This window comes from Coffea arabica, chromosome 2c, assembly GCF_036785885.1.
Source record: "Coffea arabica cultivar ET-39 chromosome 2c, Coffea Arabica ET-39 HiFi, whole genome shotgun sequence".
Taxonomy (NCBI): Eukaryota; Viridiplantae; Streptophyta; class Magnoliopsida; order Gentianales; family Rubiaceae; genus Coffea; species Coffea arabica.
This window is the reverse complement of record NC_092312.1, coordinates 48142993-48157029: the sequence shown is the minus strand read 5'-3', so window position 1 is coordinate 48157029 and position 14037 is coordinate 48142993.

The following is a 14037-nucleotide window of genomic DNA, read 5'->3' as shown; positions in this document are numbered from 1 at the left end:
TCCGTCCTTTTTCTTCACAAATAGGACAGGAGCTCCCCAAGGAGACTCACTCTCATGAATGAATCCCCGCTCTAAAAGATCTTGTAATTGCAACTTAAGCTCCTTAAGTTCTGCAGGCGCCATTCGGTAAGGGGTTTTCGAGATAGGTGCGGTTCCAGGCAACAGGTCTATTCGAAATTCTATCTTTCTTTCCGGAGGTAAGGCTACTAACTCATCAGGGAATACATCCAGAAATTCCCTTACTACGGCCACATCTTCCACCTTTAATTTATCCGTAGGGGTGTTAATCAAAAAGGCCAAAAATCCTTGCGCCCCTCTACTTATCAGTTTCCTAGCTCGGATGCCTGAAATTAAAGCAGATGAGGCTAACCTACCCCTTATATCCAACCTTAAGGTTGCCTCGCCAGGAATGCGAAATTCTACTATTTTTGTTTTACAATCCAGTTGGGCGTTATATTTGGCTAGCCAGTCCATACCCAGAATCACATTGTACCCCTTAATGGACAAGCTAATCAGGTCTCCTAAAAATCTCTTTTCACCTACCCATACATCGCAATCCCTATAAACCATACTAGTCACCAAACGTTGATTCCCCGTAGGTGTACTAACTTCTAGGTCATATGGTAAACTAGCAGGTTTTATATCGATGCCACACATGAAATCAGGGTTAACAAACGAATGAGTGGCACCAGGATCAATTAAAACTTTGGCAAAATGGTGGAAAATAGGGATCGTACCTTCCACCACATCTGAAGACTCTGGGACCTGATGGGGCTCTAAGGAATATACCCTAGCCGGCACCTTAGGTTTGGACCCATCTCCCTTCGCTGGTCCAGTATTTGCCCTCGACGATGGTTGGCTCCCCTTTCCGTCTTGTTTCAGGACCGGGCAAATAGCTAATTGATGGTCCGCACTTCCACACCGCAGGCACTTACCCTGTTTCCTCCAGCAATTATCCTCAGTGTGGTTTGCCTTCCCACAGTGCCCACAGGGACCGCGAGGTGCCGAAGCCGAACCACTCTGAGCAATTCCCCTCTGTCTTCGCCCAGCTTGACCACCCCTAAACGGAGTCCCTCTGCCCGAACCAGACTGTCGACCACCACCCATTCCGCGTCCAAATTTAGAGGGAGTGCTCTTCTCACCTTGTCCAGACGTACTCCCAGGAAAACCACGCTTCTTAGCCTGGAAGTTTCGGACCTGCAGCCGTGCACTTTCAACTCGTTGGGCTTTTTCCATTGCCTCGCTAAACGTAGTGATTTGAGCTGCCGCGAGGTCTTTCTGAATCTCCACATTCAAACCCTGGATAAAGCGCCTCACCCGTCGTTGCTCAGTCATGATTAACTCCGGCGCAAACTTGGACAGGCGGGTGAATTGACTCTCATATTCCGCCACCGTCTGAGTCCCTTGGCGAAGCCTTATAAACTCGTCCTCCTTCCTCTCTTGGACTAGAGGAGGGAAAAACTTTGCATTAAATTCTCGGATGAAGTTCACCCAAGTCCTGGGTGTCTGCTCCCGCTCCCATTTCTGTCTAATTACGTTCCACCAGGAACGGGCCGCCCCCTCAAGCTGGAACACGGCAAAAGTGACCTGCCGTTCGTCAGGGTAATGTAGGGCCGCGAATATATCAACCATTTTCTCAAGCCATTTCTCAGCAACGTCAGGGTCAGGTCCCCCAACAAACTTTGACGGGGAAAACTTTTGAAAACGTTCTAGAGCTCTATCTTCGCTCTCAATATGATGGCCAGGGTTTCCGGGGTTAGGGTTTGGGTTCTGGCCCTGTTGTTGTACTACTTGTGCTAGTAGGTTTGTCATTTGCTGCATAGCGGGAGCTATCTGTACATTCGGGTCCATTTGCGGTCCAGGATTGGGTCCAGTTGAGGTTTCCCCCGTTTCCCTAACCGGCGTGGGTTGTCTAATACCGCGCCCGCGTCCCCGACCACTTCGTGTTCCTTCCATAGGTTTCACTCGGTCTAGGCAAAAGTACTAAACCAAAGCAGTAGCAAAACATATAAGCAACACTTAAACTTTGCACGATAACACATATTTATGCAGTCCAAGCATAATCACTAAACACATATATACAAGCCAAACACATATATACAATCAGTCAAGTCAAGTACGGCCAAGGCACGTACGTACATAAACGATCCTCCCGAGGATTGGCCTATCAAAAGAGATTTACACATAGCTAACCCTACATCCAAAACGGTTTGCTAAGGCTCTATCCCTATCCCTATGTACATGCAAAAACCACCAACTATCCAAAAGAAGCCTAAGAGTCAAGGCCTAGTCAGTCGCTGGGCTCTGGGACCCAGGCGACGAGGTAGACTCCTCCCCAGCCTCGGACCCCGCACAGGAGTCCTCGTCGTTCACTCCCTCCACTACCTCCGAACAGAGGTTTAGGATTGCACCGGCTCGATTCCTCACCTTTCGAGCCCTCTTAGACTCGCGCTCACGCGCCTCCCTAAGCTGGGCACAGAGATCATCAACTCTATCCTCAGCCTCTAGTACATCGTACTTCAGCCCCTCGATCCTCTTAGCTTGCCCCTCGTTGGCCGCCCTTAACTGATTCACCTCAACCTCAAGCTTGGCATTGGCTTTTGCCAGCTCCTTCCTTTCCTTCACACCCGCCAAAACGAGGGCATTCGGGTAAGCATAAGTGTGGCGGCACTCGCAGTGTCTACGGCGATTAGCCGGACTCCAACGTAGAACGGCCCCCTTTGGCCGGATCTGGTACTTAATCATCGGAAGCGCTACACAGGGTCGCTTGGCCGCAGGGCCATCACTAGGTCCACTGGATCTGTCCATCCTACACCAAGAGTGTAAATAAGCATCAATAAGCTTAAAAACCATAAACAATAAATCCTCAAATCAAGCAGTCCTATAACACCTAGGCTAGTTCAAACCTAGGCTCTGATACCACCTGTGACAGCCCCACTTTCCCCTAAGGCGAACCAAAGAGGTTAGTGGACTGCCTGCCCAGCTCTCGCCAGGACTAACGGTGCAAAATAAAGCGATCTATCACGTTCTGAAACTTATAATGCGCGCAAACAAAGCAAAAGGGCAAAATAACCCAAAATAAAAGAAATGAAATCCAGAGTCGGCCCTGAATGGTAACCGACCCGTCCGAAACCCAACCAAACATCGAAATACATATGCAACATAACATTAACCATTTACAAGCCACAATGGCCTTTAAAAGTGATACAAAAGTCACTACATATGTGGGTTGCCAAAACAAAAGTGAAAACGGCCCTAATGATACATTTAGGGTCCCATTTTATATACAATACAAAAGAGGCATTCATCTAGTTCATTCGGCAACCATTTACCAAAATTCATTCCAAAATAGTCATATTCCTGTAAGGAAAACAAAAGAAACGGGGTGAGCTAAATGCCCAGTGAGCAACTATCACAATAGCAGCTATGATCACATAAGCATAACCGTTCAATTCAAGTATGCAATTAGAAAGTAAATCAAATCAGTGAAAGGATACGGTTGGCTCTCAAGAGCCCATTTCCACGCTTGCAATCTTGATCCAACCTCATTGACCCTCCGTCAATGTTTAGGAATACACGACCGTAGACCTCACTTCACTTCCATTCCTTCCACCCAACATACCCCAACCGGGCCCGCACTCCAATTTAGTAGCTTTTGGTAATACTCGAGTATACCGGAACCAAGAGTCTCATTACTACAAGGTTCCTCAGTACAGTCCCCGTGGCATGACAATTTTCACGACCAACCCCTCGCCGGCTCGATCCAATTGACTACCAAACGGGGTTGAGCTTAGTAATACAGTAAGGCCGTTGGACATTCGTCCAAATGACACCAAAGCAGTTTCCATGAAATGGAATTCACCAACCAATATATCAAGTTCAGTAATGCAGTAAAACGGTAGCTAATCAGTGATACTATCAAAAGGGGTGAGGGCGGTCAAGTACACCCTCACCTTAATCAATTCCAATATCCAAGTAAGCCTTCAAGGCATCACATATACATTTAGCAAAGCCACATAGTAACAATTAAGTGAGTAGTATACTCACCAAGTGAGAAAATGATGTTTCATGCACCGTCGTTAAACGAACGTCGTGCACCACCGTTTCCTCCTAGAACAAGCAAACAAATACAATGAGACTCGATAACGAGTCACAAAACAATGCTGAGCACAACCCCAATAGGGTTTCATATGCATAAATAAGCATGATAGCAAACCAGAAATTAGAAATAGCATTAGTCTTGGCCCCGAATAGAAAAACTGTTTTGCCCTTATTGTGCGGTAATGGCGTCAATTTCACTACGATAATCGGATGGGGTGTAAGGCCCACCGTTTCGAATCTATGGAACAGGTATACAACAATGTAGAAGGTCACTCAGTCCAAATCCTAGCACAACTAGGCCAAAAATGCAGAATACCACAACCTGAACCGTAATTGCAGGTTCCCAAATCGCACTATGCTGTAATGAACACAACTCAGTCTATACAGGTCCAAATGCCGAAATTCCAAAGGCATATGTTAGCTAAGACATCCAGCTACATTTCATCAGAAGACACCAACTTCAAAATCCAAACCAATTCCAGTCAAAACAAACGATTACAAGCGCAGTTTTCACATTCTGAGCAACCCAGACCAGCAACAGTAAAATCGACATAACTCACTCTACACAAATCCAAATGACCCAAAATTTTGCAGGCACTTCAAACTCATCAATACCTACAACTTTCATGTTTTGAGTAAAGTCCAATTCAGCCTCTAACCCTATGATCTAAAACCAGACAGAATTAGGGGTTTATGAACCCTAGCTTTTCACAATTCAATCAAAACTCAAAATTGATTGCAATTACCCATAATTTGCACCTACTAGAGTCTATATAGACCATTACCAACCATCATAAACAACCACACCATCATAATCCAATTAAACCAGAAAAATCATCAATAAAATAAAAACTTCACCAAATCACTTCAAACCAAGATAAAAACCAGAAATTTCAGCACTTTAATCACTAATAAGCATAACTTAAGCTTCATAAGGTATAGGAGGGTAGTCAATCACCACTTACCAAGTAAATAAGAGAGAGGAAGATGTTGGACACCTTAGCTCTTCAAACAAACTTCACTAAACTACCTACTAGCACCCAAGGAAGGAATTTTATGGAGTGGAAATAGATGGAAGCAAGTATTTTTGGGTGATTTGAGCTAGTTGGGACTTGAAAATTGAAGAAGTTTTCTTCCTTTCTTAGCACAAGAGGGCCGGCCACCAAGGAGAAGAAATGGTGAATTTTTGAGCAATTTTTAAGATATTTACCCTTTGGTCAAAAAGGTTAAAAATTGGAATAGTAAATCTTAACTTGGAACCACTAAGAGGGTGACACTTGTCACACCATTAATGCAATCTTATCACTTCCTTTTCCTCCCACATCAATCATTTCACACACTCTACTTATCTCTTAACACCCGATAAATTTTACACAGTATCCGGAATTTAACCTTATTGGCCGAATTTTTCCGAACTTTTCGTACTAGTGGGTCTCACGTCCGTTATTTATCCTTAATTTTTCAAAAACTCTTCAATACTAGAAAAATTATCTAAAAACTATATTTGCTCATAAAATCCACCAAGAAAATATTTCTAAGCTAGAAAACGCAGAAAACATGCTATTAAGGGAACTAAAACCCTAGGAAAATAATTAGGGTTTTGCGGGTTCTCACAGCTCTTTTCCCAAAATTGCCCCTATTCTGAACTCGAAGATCTTGAACTTTGTTTTACTTTTATCACTCAACAGGGACTTTCAGCATCGAATCTTTTTGCATCTTTCCTTGCATTTATTTTCCTTGTTTTTTCTTTTTGCCTCTTTTCCTTTTCCCTCAACTTGGTGAGTTTTCACATGGTGAGTAGCGTCAGCCTCATACCCAAACAATTCAGAAATACAGCTAAAATTTTCCAGCATCAGAAATTTTCTTGACAGGGCTATTGCAAAGAACAGAAGTCAGGACTTTCGATTTTTGTAATGGGGTCAGGTATGGTGTTTTAGAAAAGTTAAGGCTTGAAGGCAGATTTTAAAAATGGTTTGAAGAATTTGAGATCGCATTGTTGCGCCAACCCTATTTTAGGGTTAAATCAGAATTTGCCCCAGTTTATGCTCAATTGAGGCTTTTTCTCTTGCAATTTCTTTCTTCTTTTGACTTTTTCGGCCTTTTGCCATTCTTTGAAATTTTCAAAATTTGCCCCAGCTTATTTGTGAACTGAGGTTCTCATTTCTTCTTTTATCTTTTGATTTTGTGGCTTTTCACTTTTCACTTCTTGAAATTTTCCTTTTCAACTCAAACTTGCCCCAGTGTGGGGTTTGCGATTCTCAGGGGTTGCCAAATGAAGTATTTTATTCTGAAGGCTCAAAAGGGATAACTAGGGATAGAATGCTTGATCGGAAAAGAAGAGGGCCTGACTTCTATTCCGTTCCTTACAATAACTCTGAAAGGAAACTTGCGAAATTTTTTTGCATGTATCTGAATTAACTGACTGAGGAAGACCCTTGTTCATCCATATTTGTGAAACATAGGCGATCCACGCGGACAAAACTCTTCCTTTTCTTTCTTTTCTCTTTTTCTCTCTCTTTTCTTTCGAAAATTGGAACCCAAGTGGAATCAAATTTCCCCAATTTGCGGTTCCCTCCTTATTCTAGCATTTTTGCTTTTCCCTTTTTCTTCCTTTTTTTTTTCTTTCTCAAAATTCCCCAATCTCCTTCCCCAATGTGGGGTGCGATCATATGTGCAGTCGAAAAGAACCACCAATTTTTAGCTCAAATGAGGATGCAAGGGATGATCAGTGTTTAGGTTGTAGAAATGACGGCCAAAGTATCATTCTTACACCTCATGACAACCAAAGTAGCGAAATGGTCATTGAAAATCCATTCCTCTTTTTGATATTTGAAAATTTTCCAATATAGGGTAGTGATCATTAGGGCTCTTATTTGAAACGAAATTATTCTTTTAAAGGCTCAAATGGGAGAGCAAATGATAAAATCTGTATAGGTAGAGAAATGAATGCTCAAAGTATCATTCCAAATTTTCAAAATAAACAAGAATAATGTACATTTTTGCTTTCACTTAGATGTGAATTGACCCGGGTTAAACCAATGGGCATTTTTCCAAGCAAAGTTCGGTCCAATTTGCCATTTATCAATCAATGTGACTTATTTTATTCTGGGCCAATAGAAGTGGGCAAAAATATGAATTGTACAGTGAAAGAGAAAAGGTATCTCATTGGGCCTTTTGAGTGACCTCTTTCAATCTTGAGCACTCTTATTGTGTAGCTCAGATCACCAATTTAGTGTACACAAGGATTTTAGAAAGCATACACTTGCGAATTTTTCAGGCTGGAGGTTGAAAACAAATCCCAATTTAGTCTTATTTCTTAAAATTCATCATGAAATCTCTAATGAGTAAGAATAAAGAATGAAATGTACATATACACAAGACAATAATTGTCAAAAAATTTTATTGCTGAAAAAGTTTGAAACAAAAATTCCTGTTCAATTACGATACAAATGAGAAGAGAGAAACTTGTAAAGAGCTCCACATATACACTTTTTGTCTCCTTTTATTTTGGAACAAAATGTATTAACAAATCAAATATACAAAATTTTCCTTTGAAAAACAATTACAACATCTCTCAGAGGCTTTAGCGTAGAGCTTCCAGATGGATCATTATGTTTTCATTGTAGGATCTGCCCAAAATCACACAATACTTGCAATTTTGACACTTTATTAGATCGGAAGTGCCATCAGATACAGAAAAATATTTTCCCTTTACTGAAGTATTTTTATGAATGCAGGGAAGGGGGAAAACAAAAGAAAAATACCCTGAATTAGCAAGCAAGATTATAAAATCGGTATGCATGTCCTATGGGGGAACCCTTTTATGCCAAGGGTAGGCCTAGCATGAAAATGCAATCCTCTAGGGTAGGCACTATACCATACCTGACGGATCTGATCAACTCATTAAGTGAAAAATAATTTTGAAAAATTTGGTCAATTGGAGTGACGAGAGACACTTTGTCAAAATGAGGTCAACGTCCGAATGGATTGATCACTTTTGATCGATACAAGAATTTGTAAAAACGCACGGGTTTGACCTTGACGAACTTCCTATCGAAGAGATTGGAATTCGTTGACCAAATTTTTTCAGTGAAGCACGGGTCAAAACCCCGGCCAGTTTGCTCATGGTTGAAAATCTAGGACTCACCACTACCAGGCATCCACATCCTTACCGCCTTCAATGGCTAAGTGAGGATGGTGAAGTACGAGTCTTCAAACAAGTACGCATTCCCTTCTCCATTGGTACTTACATTGATGAAATCGTGTGCGACGTAGTGCCAATGCATGCTACACATATCATTTTGGGAAGGCCCTGGCAATTTGACAAACATGTCACATTCGATGGAAGAGCCAATACGTACACACTTTTGTACGATGGCAAACGTAAGGTCCTGACACCTCTCACACCTGCACAAGTTTATGAGGACCAACTACTTTTGCAAAGGGAGTGTGAACAAGACCGTCAAAGGAGGAAACTCAAGGTGGTCGACCCTGGTAAAAGCTCCACGTCAACGAGTGAGCCATCAACCAAGGGTCAAGAGAGCACACCTAGGGGTGTACGTGACAAACCACCTGACGCACCTCCCACTAGGAAGCACAACATGATTATTAAGGCTAAAGATGTTAGAAAAGTGGTGAACTCTAATCAGCCTATACTTCTCATGATTTGCAAGCATGTGCTCTTGGATGTTGCTGAGCTCGACAAAGCGTTGCCTGCGTGCATAGTTGCTCTTTTGCAGGAATTTGAGGATGTTTTCCCTGACGAGGTCCCTGATGGCTTACCACCCGTTCGGGGAATTGAACACCAAATCGACCTCATTCCTGGAGCACCATTGCCCAACAAACCTGCTTACCGCATGGGCCCTAAGGAGACCAAGGAGCTTCAAAGGCAAGTTGATGGCCTTTTAGGTAAGGGTTGGGTAAAGGAGAGTCTAAGCCCTTGCGCTGTACCTGTGATACTTGTTCCCAAGAAGGACGGTACTTGGCGCATGTGCACTGACTGTCGGGCTGTGAACGCTATCACTGGCAAATATCGTCATCCCATTCCCAGACTTGATGATATGCTTGATGAGCTCGATGGTGCTATTATTTTCACCAAGATTGACTTGAGGAGTGGCTATCATCAAATTAGGATGAAGGAAGGCGATGAGTGGAAAACAGCCTTCAAAACCAAGCATGGTCTCTATGAGTGGTTGGTCATGCCCTTTGGCTTGACAAATGCCCCTAGCACCTTCATGCGACTCATGAACCACGTCTTGAGACACTTTATTGGTAAATTTGTCATTGTTTACTTTGATGACATCCTGATCTATAGTCGTAGTGAGCATGAGCACTTGAAGCATGTACGGTTAGTTCTTGAGACACTTCGACAGGCGCGTCTATACGCTAACCTCAAGAAGTGCACCTTTTTTACTAACGAGCTTGTGTTTTTAGGCTATGTGGTAAGTTTGCAGGGCATCAAGGTAGACAAATCCAAGATTGAGGCCATCGAGCAATGGCCCACTCCCACATCCGTTCCTGACATCCGCAGCTTTCTTGGATTGGCGGGCTTTTACCGACGATTTGTCCAAAATTTTAGCACTATTGCCGCCCCATTGACCGCCGTGACAAAGAAGGATGACAAGTTCCACTGGGGGGAATCACAAGAACAAGCGTTTCTCGCCCTTAAGGATACACTCACCCATGCACCTGTGTTAGCATTACCAAACTTTAACAAGACCTTTGAAATTGACTGTGATGCTTCTGGTGTAGGTGTTGGAGCAGTCCTCATGCAAGACAAGAGGCCGTGTGCCTTCTTTAGCGAGAAATTAGGGGGAGCTGCACTGAACTACCCCACGTACGACAAGGAGTTGTACGCTTCAGTGAGGGCCTTGGAGACCTAGCAACACTACCTTCGGCCTCGGGAGTTCGTGATACACACTGATCACGAGTCATTGAAGTACCTCAAAGGCCAACCCAAGCTAAGCAAGCGCCATGCCAAATGGGTAAGCTTCATTGACACTTTCTCCTACGTGATTAAATACAAGACTGGCAAGACGAATGTGGTCGCTGATGCTTTGTCACGTAGACACTCCTTACTTGCCTGTCTTGATGCTAAGTTGCTTGGGTTCGAAATGGTTAAAGACCTCTACACTAATGATCATGACTTTGGTGATATATATGCTGTGTGTGTTAAGAATCCACAGGGAAAGTACTTTTTGCATGATGGATTCCTATTTCATGTAGATAAACTATGTGTGCCTAACTCTTCCATTCGTGATCTTTTGATTCGAGAGGCACATAGTGGTGGTCTCATGGGCCACTTTGGCATTACCAAGACTCTGGCTATTGATATGAATGCGCGGATCTAGACGAACAATCAAGTTGAAAAGGGCGGCACGTACCCCCTCTAAACCCCGAGTTGATGAACTAAGATGAATCTCAACCCCACAACTAACGATTTAGTGAAGCAACGATCTGGATAGAAGAACGCCACAATCAAGGTGAATACTTGGTTGATAAGTTCAATCTGAATAACTCAAGAAAACTCTCAAGTATTCAAGCAAAGCTCTCTTGGAAGAGAAAAGTGAATAAACTCACAAAATTATGTAATTTCTGGATCCTTTAACAAGGAGGAAGTAGGACTATTTATAGCCTTTACAAGCATTAACCCTAATCCCAAAATTGACTAAACTAACCCTACCAATTAATGACAAGGATTCGGCCAGCCCTAAGAGTTTAATGGACTGACCTTAACTAATATTTAACTATAAAAAGATAAATAATAGAACTAGCTTAACTCTTCCTTAAGCGTGACCGCTAGGTGAGGGCACGCCTAACTAGCAACAGGCGCTGGAGGGTCTTCTACTTGGAGCAATGTGTAAAGTTTTGAATCTTCATTCTCCAAGCCTTCAATAATCTTTAAATCATCTCCAATGCGGCCTTGGATTGTACTCACAAGGGCTTGTAAAGATTCACGCATCTTCTTGGCACGAGCTCTTGTGACTGAACCACTTGGTACTTGAATGACTTGTGCAACTTGTGTTTGACCAGCCTTGAGTCCCTCATCAATCCCCTCCTCTTGTAGGCGATTTGTCCCCAAATCAAGCTCGTCGTCTGCATGAAAAGGACTCAAGTCAGCCACATTGAATGTAGCATGTACTCCATACTCACCTGGAAGGTCAAGTTTGTAGGCATTGTCATTGATGCGCTCCACAACTTGAAATGGCCCATCACCCCGTGGAAGTAGTTTGTTGCGCCTTTGGTTTGGAAAACGCTCCTTTCTCATGTGTATCCAAACCCAATCACCTGGTTCAAACACCATCTGGCGACGTCCCTTGTTGGCACTTTGAATGTATTGAAGGGTACGTTTCTCAATATTAGCTCTAGCTTTGGTATGCAAATCCCGCACGAGCTCAGCCTTTTTCTTACCATCTAGGTTAACTCTCTCAGAAATAGGTAAAGGAGACAAGTCTAAAGGTGTGAGAGGGTTAAATCCATAAACAATTTCAAAAGGTGAAAATTGAGTAGAAGTATGCACAGTGCGATTATATGCAAATTCAACATGAGGCAAGCAATCCTCCCAAGTTTTAATGTTCTTTTTAATAACCGCTCGCAATAATGTAGATAAAGTCCGATTAACCACTTCAGTTTGTCCATCAGTTTGTGGGTGACTAGAAGTAGAAAAAAGCAATTTAGTCCCTAGTTTACACCACAAAGTTTTCCAAAAGTAGCTAAGGAACCTTACATCCCTATCAGAAACAATGGTACGAGGTACCCCATGTAAACGCACTATGTCCCTAAAGAATAAATCAGCCACATGTTTAGCATCATCAGTTTTATGGCAAGGAATGAAGTGAGCCATCTTTGAGAAACGATCAACTACCACATAAATGGAATCATGCCCTTGTCTAGTTCTAGGTAATCCAAGTACAAAGTCCATAGACAAATCTACCCAAGGTTCATGTGGGATGGGTAAAGGAGTGTAGAGTCCATAAGGATGTACCTTTGATTTTGCTTGGTGACAAGTTACACACCTTTGTGTATGCCTCTCAACATCCCTCTTCATGCGAGGCCAGTAGAAATGCTCTTGGAGAATTGACAAGGTCTTGGCCACTCCAAAATGTCCCATGAGGCCTCCACCATGAGCCTCTCTAACCAACAAAAGTCGCATGGAGCACATTGGAATACATAGTTTACCTTTGTAGTACAAGAACCCCTGCGACATAGAATAATGCTCACGAGTAACTCGTGGCAAGGTTGTGAAAATCTCACCAAAGTCTAGGTCAGCTGCATATAAATCCTTAATGAATTCAAAGCCAAGCAACTTAGCGTCTAGTGTAGTGATTAGTGTATACCTTCTAGAAAGTGCATCAGCCACTACATTAGTCTTTCCAACCTTATATTTGATGACAAACACAAAACTATCAATGAAAGCCACCCACCTCGCATGCCGTTTGCTCAATTTGGTTTGTGATTTGATGTGTTTGAGCGACTCATGATCAGTGTGGAGTACGAATTCCCGAGGTCTGAGGTAGTGTTGCCAAGTTTGGAGAGCTCGCACCAAGGCCATCAATTCCTTGTCATAAGTTGAGTAGTTCAACGAGGCACCATTCAACTTCTCACTAAAGTAGGCCACTGGTTTCCCCTCTTGAATGAGTACAGCTCCAATACCTATACCAGAAGCATCACACTCTACTTCAAAAGCCTTGTCAAAATTAGGTAAACTTAATACAGGTGCATGTGTGAGCTTGTGTTTAAGTAATTGGAAAGACTTAGCTTGGTCTTCTTCCCATTGGAATGGCACATTTTTCTTGATAATGGCTGTAAGTGGGGCAGCAATGGTGCTGAAATCCTTGACAAAGCGTCTATAGAAGCTTGCCAAGCCATGGAAACTCCTTACCTCACTTACACTGGTTGGTATTGGCCATTCATTTATGGCCTTCACCTTTTCTTGGTCAACTCGTATTCCCTGGTCACTCACAACATAACCTAGGAAGACAAGTTGATTAGTGCAAAAAGTACACTTCTTAAGGTTAGCATAGAGGCTCGCCTTTCGAAGTGCATCTAAGACCATTCGTACATGCACAACATGCTCTTCTGTACTCTTACTATAGATTAATATGTCATCAAAGTAGACTACCACAAATTTCCCAATAAAAGAACGCAAAACATGGTTCATTAACCTCATGAAGGTACTAGGTGCATTAGTTAAGCCAAAAGGCATGACCAACCACTCATACAGACCATGTTTTGTTTTAAATGCTGTTTTCCACTCATCCCCTTCTTTCATGCGTATTTGGTGATAACCACTTTTCAAGTCAATCTTAGTAAATATAATAGCACCATGTAACTCATCAAGCATGTCATCTAATCGAGGTATGGGATGGCGATACTTTACCGTTATGGCATTTATGGCTCTACAATCGGTGCACATCCTCCATCCTCCATCTTTCTTTGGCACAAGTAGGACAGGTACAGCACAAGGACTTAAACTCTCTTGAATCCAGCCCTTACCAAGCAAGTCCTCTACTTGCCTTTGTTGCTCCTTAGTTTCCTCCGGATTAGTCCTATATGGTGCCTTATTAGGAAGGGAAGAGCCAGGAATGAAATCAATTTGATGTTCTATTCCCCTCAAAGGTGGCAACCCATTAGGTATATCCTCAGGAAATACGTCTTGGTACTCCTGTAAAAGGTCAGCAATAGCACTAGGCAAAGAAGCACCAAGTTCATTAGTGAGCAAAGACTCTTTACAAAACAAGATAAGCAAAATCTGGTTAGAGTGCAAAGCCTTTCGCACATCTCTAGTTCTAGCAAGCATGATGGATTTTCTCTCCTTTTTCCCTTCAATGGCCGAATGTGAAGTGTCAATTTTATGAGAAGATGGTTCGGCCATTTTGCTCTTTGTATCATGCAAATTTTTCTTTTTATTGTCACAATGCATGTCATATTCCTTTT